The sequence below is a fragment of the Pleurodeles waltl genome, chromosome 2_1 (assembly GCF_031143425.1).
Source record: "Pleurodeles waltl isolate 20211129_DDA chromosome 2_1, aPleWal1.hap1.20221129, whole genome shotgun sequence".
In the NCBI taxonomy this organism is placed as follows: Eukaryota; Metazoa; Chordata; class Amphibia; order Caudata; family Salamandridae; genus Pleurodeles; species Pleurodeles waltl.
The window spans coordinates 95,522,023-95,537,971 of NC_090438.1; the positions used below are offsets into that span (position 1 = coordinate 95,522,023).

The following is a 15,949-nucleotide window of genomic DNA, read 5'->3' on the forward strand; positions in this document are numbered from 1 at the left end:
ATCACAGTAAGGAGCTACCAATGGCCTAAAGGTTAAGGTCACTGACGCTCACAGTGAAAGTTGAGGATTCTACTCCAGGTGTGCCTGTGGTTGTTTTCCTTCTTTAATTTACTTTAAACTTCAAAAGTTTAAGGTTTTTTCTGAATAATGATCTCACTCTTTTAATTGACAAATATATTTTTCTTTTCAATTTGTCCAGCAATATCTCCTTCTAAGTATATCATTCAACAAAGCCTAAAAAACTCTACATTTCTCACCCTCAACCTCTCTTTCTCTTAAATCTCTTTCTCCCACTCACACACCCCCTCAGACCCTTATGCATCCACTCAGACACTAACGTACTCACTCAGACCACCTCAGACCCTCGTGCACCCACTCACAGACCCACTCAGACACTCACACATCCACTCAGACACTCATGCACCCACTCACAAACCCACTGAAACCCTCACTCACCCATTCAGACACTGATTCACCCACCCTCACACCCAGATACTCTCACAGTCTCTCACCCCCACATACACCCTCTCACACCTATTCTCACACCCAGAGAGACAGGCCGTGGCTAACTCCCATCGTGTGCAGTAAGGGAGTGGGTGGTTGGGCGGGCTGGCCGCAGGGTCTGGCCGCAGCCCTGGCCTTGCAGTCAACCCCTACCATGCACGGGCAAAGGCTGGGTGCTTACAGGGAGTTGGCCTTTAGGGCCTGGTCAAAGGCTAGGCCCTGTGGCCAACTGCCACTGCGTACCGCCAAAGGCTGTTCATGGAGGTGGCTAGATTAAAGTATAGTACTGAAAATTACTATACATTAAAAAAACATAGCCCTCACATTGCACTGCTAATTACCCCACAAATTACGGCACTCATGACACCTTTGATAACATCATTGAAAATATCAATGTAATATTTGCAGTAAAATTTGATGAAAAAACTGTGCATGGTGCGGGAGCGAGATATAGTTACCTTAGGGCACCAGTTATAGGTACTTGAGATAACTTTAACTGTAACAGGTGAATTTCTATGGTTTTTTGCGTTTAAAATGAGAGCCTAGCTATAACGCCCCTGTAACCTTTGGCTTTTTAAGTGAATTTCTATGTTTAAAAAAAATTCCATTTCCTATCTATAACGTCCCTGTAATATTTGTTTTTTTCAATGTATACATATCTTACTGCACACATGTTGTCAGTTTCATCCAAGGCTGAGCGCAGCAGCCAGAGCAGAGCTCCAGCAGCCCTATAAATCCCAACAACTTGTCTCTCCATGCCAAAGAAAACAGCTCAGACAGTCCTCAAATGTGCACACCACTGTTTATTCATAGCTTCTCCCAACGTGTTTCGGCCCGACGGGGCCTTTCTCACGAGTAACGGCAATTCAGCACCTTACTGTTATATTTACATATGGAACAAGTTGAATTTTGTGATCTATTAAGGTTTTTGCACACTGATGCTGTTCTATTGTAATACATTCTTGCAACTGATATATATAGGCCACATTGGGGCTAAGATTAGGTGGCCGACCAATATGGCACTCATGCTTGCCTTATAAATGCATCCGTACTGGGCTACTCCTTTCACTATGTTGTTTGTTAACTTATTTCACTGTGAGGAGCTGAACTCCAGTTACCCATGAGAAAGTTCCTGTCAGTCTGAAACGCATCAGAAAAAGCAGCAAATAAACAGTGGTGTGTACATTCGAGAAGTGTCTGAGCTATATTATTATTATATATATATATATATATATATATATATATATATATATATATATATATATATATATATATATATATATACACATTTATATAGAGTTACCAAAGTAAATTCGCAGCACTCCAAAAGACTCCATATCCATATTTATTAATCCTTAGAACAAACTACCAGCATCACCAACGCATTTCGATTATCACAGTCTTGATCACGGTAAGTGAGTGCATCCTTTATGTTGCCTCCATATACATGCTCCCAGATTATGCAGTTAAGCAGCATTCTGGGAGATGTAGTGCAAATCATGCCTCGTGCAACCGCAAGCATGTAAAAATCACCACTATAGAGCCTAATGCATTCTAAAAGACATTTCTTGCATCTCCAAATTATTAGAGATTCATATGTGCAAAGCTATATTCTGCATTTCTCTGGGTCTAAGTGCCATCTCTCCATATGATTGTAGCTCATGTTGCGAACTCCCTGACGTTCAACCATGATGTTATACCCTTGTTTCAAGACTCTATTCTATCTTTACCCACTGTTCTGTTTTCATGTGGGTATCTGGTGCCTTCCAACCAGATTCCAACAGTTTTCCATAATGGGTACGGTTGGGGTCTACATTATATTTTAATTGTAATGGTAAAATGATAATAATACTAAATTCCCCAAATCGTTTGACGGATCTTATCTCACTCAAATCCCTATCGCAGATCTTTGTGTGTCCTATCTCCCAGCATGTCTCTTTTTATATTTTTATATGTATACGTTTCCATATTCCCTGGATATAGTATCCCCGTCCTCCCCAATGGTTTGTTTATAGGAGGGGTCGTTGTCTGCCAGGAGGCTCTTCACCCCCCTGCGCCCCGTGCTGCTCCATGACCCGGAGGCACAGCACTTCGGAGTGAGGTGCCACTGGCATAAATAGGCACAAACAAAAACTAACCATAGAAGATCCCCTCCCCCCTCCTCTCTAGTCGGCGCAAATGCCCCGCTGCTGAAAGGAGTAAATTTGCTGGACAATCAGCCTGTTGGAGGCAGCAGCACCATTATATATAGTCAAATAGCGGCAAAACAATAGGCCATGGAAATAGCAGTGGGGCGAAAATGGCTACCTGTATCAGGCACTAGGATGCCCCAGGTGGCGTAATAACACCACGGAGGACCTGGCCGATCCGTCAGTCTCTCCGGCTCCACGACTGGTCGCCATCACCCTACCCGGCGGCGACTCCTGGTATCCACGCTGCCCTGCCTACGGTGACTGTGGCCACTCCAAAGTAATTGGTCTCGTGCTGTATGGATTCTGAGCAGATCGTACGTGCCGATCCCCGGTCGCAGTTTGGAGCGTGGTACACGCACTGGATGAACAATTTACGACATAGAGGTGCGAACCTGCCCTGCTGACATGGCGGGGAAATCTAAGGCGTCCAAAGCCCAAGAGCATCCTGTCCCCGCGGTTATCTCGAGTGGGCCCCAGGCGGTGCCTAGTCTGAGGTCCCTGGAAACTACATTACAATCCCACTCGGCCCAATTTGAAAAAATCCTACAGGTGATCATGGACACTAAATCATCACTTGAAAACAGAATTGACACAGTATCTCAGGACCTCAATTTGCTTAGGGTGGACCATCGTAATCTGGCAGAGAGTCGGGACAGTAGAGTCCACGCTGGGCGCCATGGACCCACTGGTCTCAGAGAACCAGAAACAAATTCAACGCTTGGACTCTGAGGTGAAAGCCCTTTGGAGACGTGCTGAGGAAGCAGAGGGCAGGTCGCGCCGCAACAATGTCCGCTTTCTGGGATTTCCCGAATGATCGGAAGGGCAAAACTCTGAGTTGTTCCTGGAGCAGTGGCTGATCAAGGAGGTGTGTCCCATCAAAGTTCTTCTCAGTGGAAAGGGCACATAGAGTTCCGGGGAGACCACCGGCTCGGGACTGCCGCCTTGACCGATGATTGCCCGATTCCTTAACAATAGAGATCGAGATGTGATACTTCAATACTTTCGCAGTAAAGGCCCAATCCACTATGAGGGAACTTCTATCACTGCCTACCCGGACTTCACCCAAGAAGTACAGCGGCAACGTCACTGTTACATGAAAATTAAACAACGTCTCCGTGAACATAACATCAAGTATGCCCTGATGTTTCCTGCTAAACTGAGGGTGGTTTCGGATGATCAAACTCACATTTTCACCACCCCGGCGGATGCCTGGACATGGATGCCCGCCAAGGGCTTAGCACAGACCCAAGAAGAGGCAGGAGACGGTGATGCATGGCTCACATCGCCGGCACGGAGGAGACTCAGGAAGCGGTCAAAGGCGCAACCCACGGAAACACAAGCTGCGGCCGAGAGAGCAAGAGTGCTGAAAGAAACAACTCTGCATACACAAAACTCTTTCGGAGTGCTACAGACCACTCTGAGTGAACGTACGGATTCGGACTCCGGTAGCTCCGACTCAACTAATATGGAGGCGCTAAAGGGCCCGGCGTTCACACCCCGATCTGCAGATGTGCTGTGATTACCGCAGGGGAGTGGGGGGTTGTTTTTCATGGCCCTGCATTGGAAACTCGAGGACACAGGGTTGAGTAATTTTGGAATGGCATTGCCTTTACATACATGCACCAGCCTGATATCCTTTTCCTTTCCATTTGCAGCATATTGACTCGGGAACTGGGGGATAATGTGGTTATGAACCTTGGGAGCGCCAATACGTTTACTCTTTGCTTAAATGTTGGGGGCCCTTTATAAGGGCCACCTCCTATTGCTACCATGGCTCCCCAGATGGTATCCACATGGATACAGTTCTTTGATGTAAGGAGTGTGCTGTGTTTTTTGCTAATATGGATGGCAGTTAGAAAAATGCAAATAAGCCACTGTTTTTGGGGGTTTAAAGGGGTGTTGGGGGGTGGGAGGGATTTTGTTTATGTTTATCAGGTCTATCTGGATTGCAAAGTATATTCTCACAGCTGTTAGTTCACAGTAATTTTCAAAAATGTAGTAGTGCAACTTTCAATGGAGTTGAGAACCGAAGCACAACACACACAGACAAACATTGTATACTACGACATGGTTCACCGTGCATTCCGCATTATGTACGAGTATAACATAATTACGTGGAATGTGCGAGGCATGGCCGCACAGGGCATGAGGCATCAAATTTATACCTACCTCAAATGTCAGAGAATACACATTGCTATCCTGCAGGAAACACATCTATTGGAAGCTGATTTGCAGGCACTAATGGGGTGCTGGGGGGCCAGATCTTAGGCACATCATTTTCGGCCTACGCGGGGGGTACTAGTGTGGATAGCACAAGGGGTGCCATATCTCCAACACACACATAAGATAGATCAAGGGGGCAGATATGTGGTGACAGAGGGACAGCTTGATGGCAAACAACTCACAATATTAGGGATCTACGCCCCTAACAGCGCGTTGACCGAATTCCTCTGTATAATGTCCCCAGCGCTGCTGATGAACCCTGCAGCGCCTGCCATCTGGGGTGGCGATTTTAATAGCACTCCAGATGCATTGCTGGAACGTTCGACACCGCCTCCATCGGGGATGACATGTAGACGCAGCGCTAGTCCACTGGTGGCCTGGGCAGGGGATATGGGATTGCACGACATTTAGCACATTGGCCACCCGGCACACAGGGAATACTTATTCTACTCCGCGCCCCACAAGGTACACACTAGGATAGATATTCTGTGGGGGACCCCAGATATATGCTCTTTAGTCATAGATTCTAGCTACATGGCCAGGACACTCTCTGATCACTCCCCGCTGATGATGACAATGCGGTAGGGCAGGAGACGCCCGCAGTCCCTGCTTGGCGATTACAGGGGGAGGCCCTCCTGGATCAGTTATTCAAGGAAGAATTGAATACAACAATAAAGCAAAACTGGGAACTAAACAGTGGTTCTACAGCAACGAGAGCGATGGAGTGGGATGCACATAAGGTTGTCGTACGGGGTCACTGCCTCTCAGCTTCTTGGGGAGTGCGTCGCACACTCCACGCGGAAGTCGTTACGCTGGAAAAAGAAATGAGAGTCTTGGAGGTAGCGGTAGCTTAAAACGAGGCACCATTTACGGCGCTTCGGGCTCAGCGGATGAAGTATGAGGAGGCGGATCTACGGCTCCGCCGGCATGACTATAACTACCACCTTGTGTGCTTACAAACGGAAGGTGATAGATCGGGGAGACTGCTTGCATGGCTTCGAGAGGACCGCCAGCAGACTCCTATAGGAGCTATACGCTCGGATGATGGAACTGTTGCCACCACACAGGAAGCGATTAATAAAGCGTTTAAAGAATATTATACGGGTTTGTACAAGGGGAAACCGACATGTAATACTCAGCAACTTAGGACCTTCCTTGAGGGGACGTCTCTGTCACGGCTGTCACCGTTAGACAGGGCAACCTTGGAGGCTCCCCTTACAGTAAAGGAACTGGAGGTGACCATGGCACAGATGTCCCGTAATAAAGCACCAGGTGTGGATGGCTTGCCAATAGAGTACTACATCACTTACTCACAACACTTGAAAAGCCACTTGTTGGCGGTGTTCGAGGAGGCGTGGGCCCGCAGTCTGCTTCCACCATCGCAAAGAGAGGCGCTGATAGTGGTCCTTCCTAAACAGGGCCGGGGTGTTACAGACGTAAGGTCGTATAGACCGCTCTCTCTACTCAACCTAGACTGCAAAATCTTGGGTAAAGTACTGGCAAATAGACTTGCCCCCATGATACACACTGTAATCCATGAAGACCGGAACAGCTTTATTCCAAAACGCAATACGTTCCTAAATATTCGTAGATTGCTTAGTGTTATTGGGGATACTCCACCTGAGGCGTATGACAATGTGGCGATGTCATTAGACATCGAGAAGGCGTTCAACACACTGGGCTGGGACTTCCTGTTTCCCACCATGCATGATATGGGGTTTGGCCCCAGCTTTGTACGCTGGGTACAGCCCCTATACGCCGAACCCAGGGCTAAGGTGAAAACGGGAGGCATCATATCGGATAGCTTCCCCATCAGCAGAGGAACCAGGCAGGGCTGCCCACTGTCTCCCTTGTTGCAGATGACGCATTGATATATTTGGAAAGGGGGAGCGAGGTGATGCCTTCGGTGATATCCCTGTTAGACGAATATGGGGGTATGTCGGGGTTGGTGGTCAACTGGGATAAGTCTTGCTTGTTCCCCTTGACAATTTTGCCTCTGAGCGCGAGGGAGGATGCTCCTGCGGGACGTCTGAAATGGTGCTTTGATACATTTAAATACCTGGGAGTCCATATCTATCATAAATCGGAGGACCTGAGGGATGGCAATTTGGGTCGAACGCTGAACTCCATGAAGGGTTTTTGTGTTTTTGGAGCTCGCTCCCCTTGTCGCCGCTGGGCAGGGTAGCGGTTGCGAATATGCTACTACTTCCCCGACTACTTAGCGGCACTGCCGGTCGCGGTACCCAAGAGCTTTTTTCCCGAATTAAATAAACTATTACTGGGACTCATATGGGGAAAGGGCAGGACACGAGTTGCACTTGCCACCCTACACCGTCCATTAAGTGAGGGCAGGTTAGGCGCCCCCAATTTTGAACTTTATTTTGCTGCTGCGCAACTGCAATGGGTACTGAACTGGATACACAGACCTGAATCGGCGGAGGCTGCATGGGTCAATACGCAGTGACATGGAGTACCGTTGGTCACATGGCTGTCGAATAGCATGGTGAAAGGTGTCATTGGTAATCCCTTAATGACAGCTGCACATGACTGTTGGAAACAGTATATACAAAAAGGCCGCACGAGGTCCCCATTCTCTCCTCTCATCCCCTTGGGGCAGTTACCGGGAAGTGTCAATTCGAATAGAGCGTACTCCGTGGCCGCTTGGGCAGAGGTAGGAGTATTAACTGCAGGGGATTGTTTTGAGGATGGCGCTTTGATGACATTTGAGGCTGTAAAAGATCTCACGTCGGTGGGGTCAGGTCAATTTATAGCTTACTACTCTATATGCCACTTAATAAAGAGGGCATGGACGTCAGGTGACCAGGAGCCGGCCATCTCCCCCGCACTACACCATATGTTATCGTACTACGGTCAAACTAAAGTCATAACAAATCTTTACAAAGTCTTGAACAGATCTCCCGAAAATGGATTGGAAAATGCTAGGGGGCGGTGGAACGCTGTTCTCCCGAACCCGTTATCTCCGGAGGAATGGTCTCATGCTCTTGGTCACACCCGGCAGGTGTCACGGAATCCTAGGTTTCTTTACACCCAATTTAATTTCATACATCAGACGTACCTCTCGCCATCCCGTTTGAGGCGCATGTTTCCTGCGTCCGATCCTCTATGCCCCCGTTGTGGCTCCCAGTCGGCCCACTTATATCATATGACTACATATAAAAGAGGGTGAATGAAGAGTAATAAGCGCTCCTGCCCTCAAATCAAATGACCCATATTATAATACACTACACAGTGCAAAACACTAGGGTTTCACCCTCCAAACACCCCACACGATAACACAGATGGTTATCCAAAAATTGACAATGAGTAATTTCACACGTGTACAAATTGCAATAAAACAGTACATCAAACACCAAATATTGATTCAAAAAATAATATGATTGTATCCAAAATAATGTCCTTTCTTGAATTCAGAAACACAATTTATTCCAAAAGAAATTTAACAGTCCAAAGATCCATACGTGTATCCTCGTGAAAGTAAAGTCCCAATTCAAACAATCTCTAATCCCAAAATTTCAAATCATATCAAGTTCCACTTGGTGATCCGAACATATTCCCAATTATCCAAAATTATTCCATTCAAAAGTTTTTGTCCACTTGCTTGTCCGTCAACACGTGTTTCATCCGGGGAGTGCCCCTGGATTTCTTCAGGACCTCCTAAAACAATATTCCCATGAATAATATGTCAATATACAGCTTATTAATTACATTCCTGATCTCATTATTATTGATATACATACATCTCCGTGACAGACAATGGGAACCGTGCCAAATATTTTTCCATAGCACTCAGTGATGTCGTAACATGTGAAAATCATTTTACTAGTAATTGAAATAAAAATTTATATAAAAATGTATGCTGTGTGTCAAGCATGCTCAGCCAAAGAGAACATGTTCGGATCACCAAGTGGAACTTGATATGATTTGAAATTTTTGGATTAGACATTGTTTGAATTGGGACTTTACTTTCACGAGGATACACGTATGGATCTTTGGACTGTTAAATTTCATTTGGAATAAATTGTGTTTCTGAATTCAAGAAAGGACATTATTTTGGATACAATCATATTATTTTTTTAATCATTTCTATCATATGGTATGGGAGTGCGGTCCCCTGGAAGAGTCTTGGTGGGAAGTGGTAGCTGATATATCTGATATAACGGACCATTTGTTCTTGCCAGAACCTAGATCTTGTTTACTGGGTATTAGAACTAGAAACAAACAACACATATACATTCACAGATTTGCAGATCTAGCACTCATAATGTACAAAAGACTGATTGCAATGAACTGGAAGGCCCCCAGGGCGCCAGAGCTTAAGTCGTGGCGTGCCATGACACTACGCTGGGCGCGGACGGAGAATCGAGTATTACGCAGGTTGCGAGACAGGGGCCAGGCCCGCACAGGATATGACGCCTGGGAAGCATTTGTTACTAGACTAGAGGTTAAGAATGACGAGCGCCCTCCGTGAATCTGATAGTACGGAGCACACATGTTGTGGAGGGGGTATCTCGGCTGCGTTGCCTGCCCCCACCACCTGCACCATTTTCTCTCTTCCTCCATAGTACGACACACTGCATAGGGGGCCAGGAGAAGGGGGGCCCGATCACCGCTGCATGAATACACTGAGATAACCACACATAATACACCCAGAAAGAGCACATAGGGAGACCGTTGCTCAATCAGATCAAATCATGGGCTGAATGACAAAGTCGCGATAGAGATGTCGGTCACCAGAAAATAACACAGGGTTATGTAATCATAATAACAGATATGATAGGCGACAAGTCAAAAACTCGCACATTCCACGAAAACAAACATCCGGGATGCATACTACATCACATGTTACTGCACTACAATCCACCAGTACACTGTTGTTGGAAAGTGGGGTAGTTGGCTCCACCTAAAAGATAAGACTGCAGAAACACCAGCAATTTTTGGTGCAGTTGTTTATTGATGAATGTAAATCCTACTATTCGGATCTAGACCTAGGGGGTCATTCTGACCCCGGCGGGCGGCGGGAGCCGCCCGCCTGGAGGGAACCGCCAGAAGACCGTACCGCGGTCAAAAGACCGCGGCGGTCATTCTGGGGTTCCCACTGGGCTGGCGGGCGACCGCCAAAAGGCCGCCCGCCAGCCCAGCGGGAAACAGCCCTCCATGAGGATGCCGGCTCCGAATGGAGCCGGCGGAGTGGAGGATGTGCGACGGGTGCAGTGGCACCTGTCGCGTATTTCAGTGTCTGCAATGCAGACACTGAAATACAAAGTGGGGCCCTCTTACGGGGGCCCCTGCAGTGCCCATGCCATTGGCATGGGCACTGCAGGGGCCCCCAGGTGCCCCAGGACACCCCTCACCGCCATCCTGTTCCTGGCGGGCGGAACCGCCAGGAACAGGATGGCGGTGAGGGAGTCGGAATCCCGCATGGCAGCGCAGCAAGCTGCGCCGCCATGGGGGATTCCCAGGGCAGCGGAAAACCGGCGGGAGACCGCCGGTTTTCCTCTTCTGACCGCGGCCGAACCGCCGCGGTCAGAATGCCCAAGGGAGCACCGCCAGCCTGTTGGCGGTGCTCCCGCGTTCCCCGGCCCTGGCGGTATTTACCGCCAGGGTCGGAATGACCCCCCTAGTTTTTTATTTTCCTATTATGTTATCATATAACGGCTGTCATCCTGATGTTCTATTAATTGTGTTCATTGCTAAATGCTTGTGCTGAAAACAATAAAATAGATGTTTAAAAAAAAAAGAAAAACTAGTCAGAAGGACTGGAACTCACCAAAAGCCATGAAAAGATAATATGTTATAATCACTCTCCATGGGGCAATTATGACAGAATACCTAGGGGGCAAACATCTGTCTCAATAGGCTAGTAGTGTCTAATGTGTGGCATGGAAGTGCACCAGAGACTGGGGGATTTTGATTATCAACGTGGCTAAGCATCTAGCAGACGCCTTGATAATCAGGATCAGCATAGCGGAGGGGGCCTTAAAAACAGGTATCTTGATCATGCCTTATAACACCAGATTGGCTGAAAATTAATGAAATCAGTCAAAACAAAAACCACCTGATGAAACACAAGATAGCCAAACTCCAGAAGGATATAAACAAATTTGACAAGGAAAGATCTATCCTTATATGAAGGAAGACGACCCAACTACAGCAGCTGACACATCATCAGATGAGAGCCATACTTCATGAAGAAAAAGATCTATCCTTATATGAAGGAGGACTACCCAACTACAGCAGCTGACACATCATCAGATGAGAGCCAGACTTCATGCAAAAGGAATACTTCCTCTAATAGTAACTCCAGTTCTGACAGATGGGGCAGTAAAGATAGTAGAGGGAGCTTTCCTCCCCAAGTGTTTGGCTACAATACTGCCCCCTTTGAGGGCCCACCAATATGGCAGTACCCGATGTTTACTCAAGACCCCCTACAAGCCTTTCCATAACCTTTCAACCCCACTTTTTTAGGACAGAGGTTGGGGCCGAGGTGAGGAAAAAGAAGAAGAGGTCATTATAAAAGAGTGCAATGGCAGGAACCACTTCCGCCACTGTCACAGATGCAACTCAGGAGCAATTCAGGGAGAAAACTGTTTACAAATCTATCAGCAAGAGAACTGACTGAGACAAAGACCAGGGTTTTACAAAAGAGTTTTGGTTTTGTACTGACTCCCAAGACAGGCAGTTTTAAACGAATTGTGAGTTACACAATTTTTTCCAGATAATATGCCCAAAGGCTTTTTTCCATGACAAACCTATCCGGCAACAAAATGACTCCAGCTTACGTAACCCATCCAAAATGTACACCACCGTCTAGTTTGGTACCAAATGAACTGCTGACCTTTGACAAGGCGGTTCTCAAGAATGTGGAAAGGGTCTCCAACGGAGCTAGTTTCCATAACGTCCAAAATTGAACTGGAAGCTGTGAGATCCCTGGCTAACGACACCCAAATCACAATCAAACAGGCAGACAAAGGAAGGGCGATAGTGATTATGTCAACTTCAGACTATGATGTAGAATGTCTCTGCGGACCATTAATACTATACTCCCATCAGCCAGAACCCTACTGGTCTCCATAATACACAGATCATGTCCATCATATCCACTGTGGAAACACATGGGTGGGTCAGTAAGAACAAAGCATATTTCTTAGTGAACACACAGCCCAAAATTCTCTACTTTTACACACTCACTAAAATTCACAAAGAGGTGTAACCCCCACCTGGAAGGCCAATAGTCAGGTATTGGTTCACTCTTGGAACCATTATCTAAATTCTGTGACCATTTCTCACAACCTTTGGTTAAGAAAACACATTTATTTGTACATGACACTAGGGATGTTTTTAATCTGATTGAGGAAATTAATGATACACAACATATATACTTATTGGTTACCCTCAACGTAGAAGCCTTCTACACTAATATCCTTCAGGATGCTACCTTGAAGGTGATTGAGAGGATCCTACTGTCGGAGGAATGGACATCTCCTACTCCAGTTAGTTTCATCATGGAATGCACATCCTTAGCCTTGACAGAGATTTTTTTTCCAATATGGCAATCAATTGTGCCATTAAACCCAAGGGAATTCAATGGAGAGTACCTTCGCCCCATGCTTGGCATGTCTTTATATGACAAATTTTGAGAGGTAAGAGATCTTCTGTTCCCCCAACCTGTATCATGCCAACATCCTGCTGTGGTGCCAATATATAGATGATATTCTGCTCTTCTGGAAAGGGGAGAGGGGGACCTGTGATGATTTCTGTGATTTGGTGAATACTCTGAATCCTTTCCTGTGACCCACCAAAAACATTCCAGACAAGAGCCTTCCTTTCCTGGATCGGATGATCTACTATACTGATGACAAACTACACACAACCACATACAAGAAACCTACAAACAGCAATAGTCTTACTGTATGGTAGTCACCATCCTAAATCACTCAGGGATAATCTCCCCTATGGGCAGTTGTTGCAACTGCGTCCAACCTGTAGTACAACACAAGACTTTGAGATACATGCACAGCACCTGGCTGAGAATTTAGAGGCACAATAATATCCACCACACTGTGTGAGAACAGCACATAAACATGCCAGGAATAACAAAACGGCAGCCAAACTAGAACCACTCATTAGATCAAATGCTGATGCACATACATGTGTCACTACTTTTACACCAAACTCCAACACCTTATGTGAAAGTGCACTCGATGAGAAAGAGAAATAATTAGTGTCTCTGGATGACGTGACTAGAGATATGGATGTGCACTGAACTTTCCATCTTAAGTTAGTGTTCACACTGTTAGAGTTACAGCAGATTCCTTTACACTTGGAGAGGATCAGACCAACCAGACCCCTTTGCCCTTGCAGTGCATAGCTTTATGCTAATACTGTGTTCTTTATTTCTGAAGACTTCTACTAGAGTCTTTGGGATGATGACACCTACCTTACTCAGTCCCTGGGACACATGAGACCTTATCCCATTTAGTTCAGAACCTAGCCAGATGTCCTTAATCCTGTGTCTGTTGAGGAGGATCAATATCAATTCTTATTTCTAAGTTTATGAATTGATGTGACTGCAATCCTTTTATGCCGATTTTGTACCTTTACAATTTGATTCTTCTATGCAACTATATTGGATTGATTACTAATTTGTAATAACCCTACTAACCTTCAATACTGATTCCTGGTTTTCTTTGTCTAGCCCAATGGGCTTAGTGAAATTATAAATTGTGGATCTGTTGTTAACTCCCTTGCCTCCCAGTAAACTGCAAGATCCTTGAAGGAGACTGACCAAGCGTTCTTGCACATTATTGTTGCTTGCTTTGAATTTTATTTTAATAAACCTACTATTTATTTGTCATGGTTTATGTCTATGTAGCTTATTATTACTTGTTCTTTAATGTCCGTAAGTTCCATTATAATTGTCTGTGTACCCTCCATTTTCAATTAACTTGCTTTCTGAGCCTAAAACTTAATAATTAGGATGTATGATCAGTACAAAACATTCCATAATAATAACTTAACAGACTCAGACCCTCCCTATGTATTTTTGGGTAATACGGAGTGGGTTGCTTCTACCCAAATCAGGGAAATTAGTGTTGCTTTATTGCCTCATATGGTAACATTGCAACAGTAATATCCATCATATTTTGCCAGTTAGAACCTGGTCTAGTGTGCACGGGGACAAACACTCAGAATGTGAGGAAAACAAGTGGGAATTGTTGCACAAGCGCTTACTTCTGTGATGATTCCCCATTTCAAGTACAAAAACTATAATGAAAAAGTCATTCTGCTGCGTACTTTTATTTCTTGGAGAATAAATGCGCACTGTAGTTGATACCAGGAGTGGTATTACCTCATCATTTTGACAGTAGCTTTGTAACAAGAGCTTCAATGGTTAAACCCTTGCTTACCAGTTCACCTTTTTGTATTATGTTTATGCTCTAAACATGTACTCTTTAAATTACTTTCAGCTTTATTAAAAATTGGAAACCAACATTGCTTTTCTACTGTTTATTTGTAGAGACAAATCTACTGAGAAGGAAGAGAAGCTGAGACAAAAAGTCAAGCAAGTCCTGAAATGTGATGTCACTAAAGGATACCCTCTGGAGCCTTTGGTACTGCCCACTGCTGACTGTCTGCTATCAGCACTGTGTTTGGAAGGTGCCTGCAAGGACCAGGAGACCTTCAGGGATGCTTTAAAAAATATCTCATCCCTATTAAAAATAGGAGGGCATCTGGTAATGATGGGGGTTCTTGAAGAAACATTTTACATGGTTGGCCATTACAAGTTTTCTTGTCTGTTTCTGGATGTCGAGTTTGTAAGAAATGCCGTCATTGATGCTGGTTATACCATTACTGATTTTCAGACAAGTCCTAGACCTGAAAATGCAAATCACTCACTTTCAGATTATAAAGGATATTTCTTTGTTGTTGCACACAAAGTAAAGGATGTTTGACCACCTTATTTGCAAAATGTGTCATAATCAAAGATTATATAAACAATGTCAAAAATCTGAAATAATTAAACGCCTGAATCCCTGAACACGGATTGATGAATGGCCATCCCTTAAGGCAAAAACAAAGAACTAGCCTTTAACACAGATTTGCTGAAGTTATAACTTTTGAGAGAGGGGTGATGATGTGGGTGTCCCCACAAAAGAGCCTTTAGTATAGCCACACGGTATTCACAGCCTTTCTCAAAGGATTGAAAGGTTAGATGTTTACACTTAATTTCAGTACCAAATGGGCAGAGAATCTTTGAAGATAGAGGGTTTGATTCACAAATGTAAACTTACCCTTTTGCGTATGTTTACACTTTTTTGGTATTCACAAACTACGATTTATGAGTAACTTTATAAATACAAAGACTCAGCAGTCGGGCGGGTATCTCCGCACATAAAACAATAGGCCTGGCCTATTACCGTGTGAATCTGGTCCTGCATGTAAAGAAAAAAAAAACACCACCATATATTCAGAGGACTAAATTAAAGCTAGTGTGGTGTGTGAACTCCTACATCAGCAGTGAAAAAGCCCAATTTCACTGGAATTGATTTTTTAGAGAAGTTTGAACTAGTTATTAATACAGGTCAGAGATTTTGGGATGCGTGGTACTGCTAAGTGTATTAACCAACATCATGAAACTTATGCTAAAGTTACTCTGTTGTTGACCTTTTTGTGTTTGTACATAGGACTCTGATGATTGACCTCAATAACAACTGCATGCTCAATAAAAATAAATTTCAAAAATGGCTTAACATTTTGTACAATGCAGAGTCTTACTTTAAAAAATAAAATAGCCAGCTATGTAAAATGGAATGAGGAAGAGCAATGTTATGGTGATGAGTACACTGCTGAAAATAAACAAATTGTCCTTAGATTAGTTTGGAAGATAAAGCATTCTATAAATATATAAATATTTCAAGAGATCATCAAAGATATCCAACAATAAAAAATGGTTTTCAGAGTAATTGAATATATTAGATATTAGAGCAACGCAATTCAGCAAGACACCT

General features: G+C 44.8%; 1 pseudogene; it reads left to right on the plus strand.

Moving 5' to 3' along the window:
• LOC138259387 (nicotinamide N-methyltransferase pseudogene) overlaps nucleotides 1-15,691 on the plus strand; it is a 115,246-nt pseudogene extending 99,555 nt beyond the window's left edge.
• The last annotated feature ends 258 nt before the right edge of the window (nucleotides 15,692-15,949 follow it).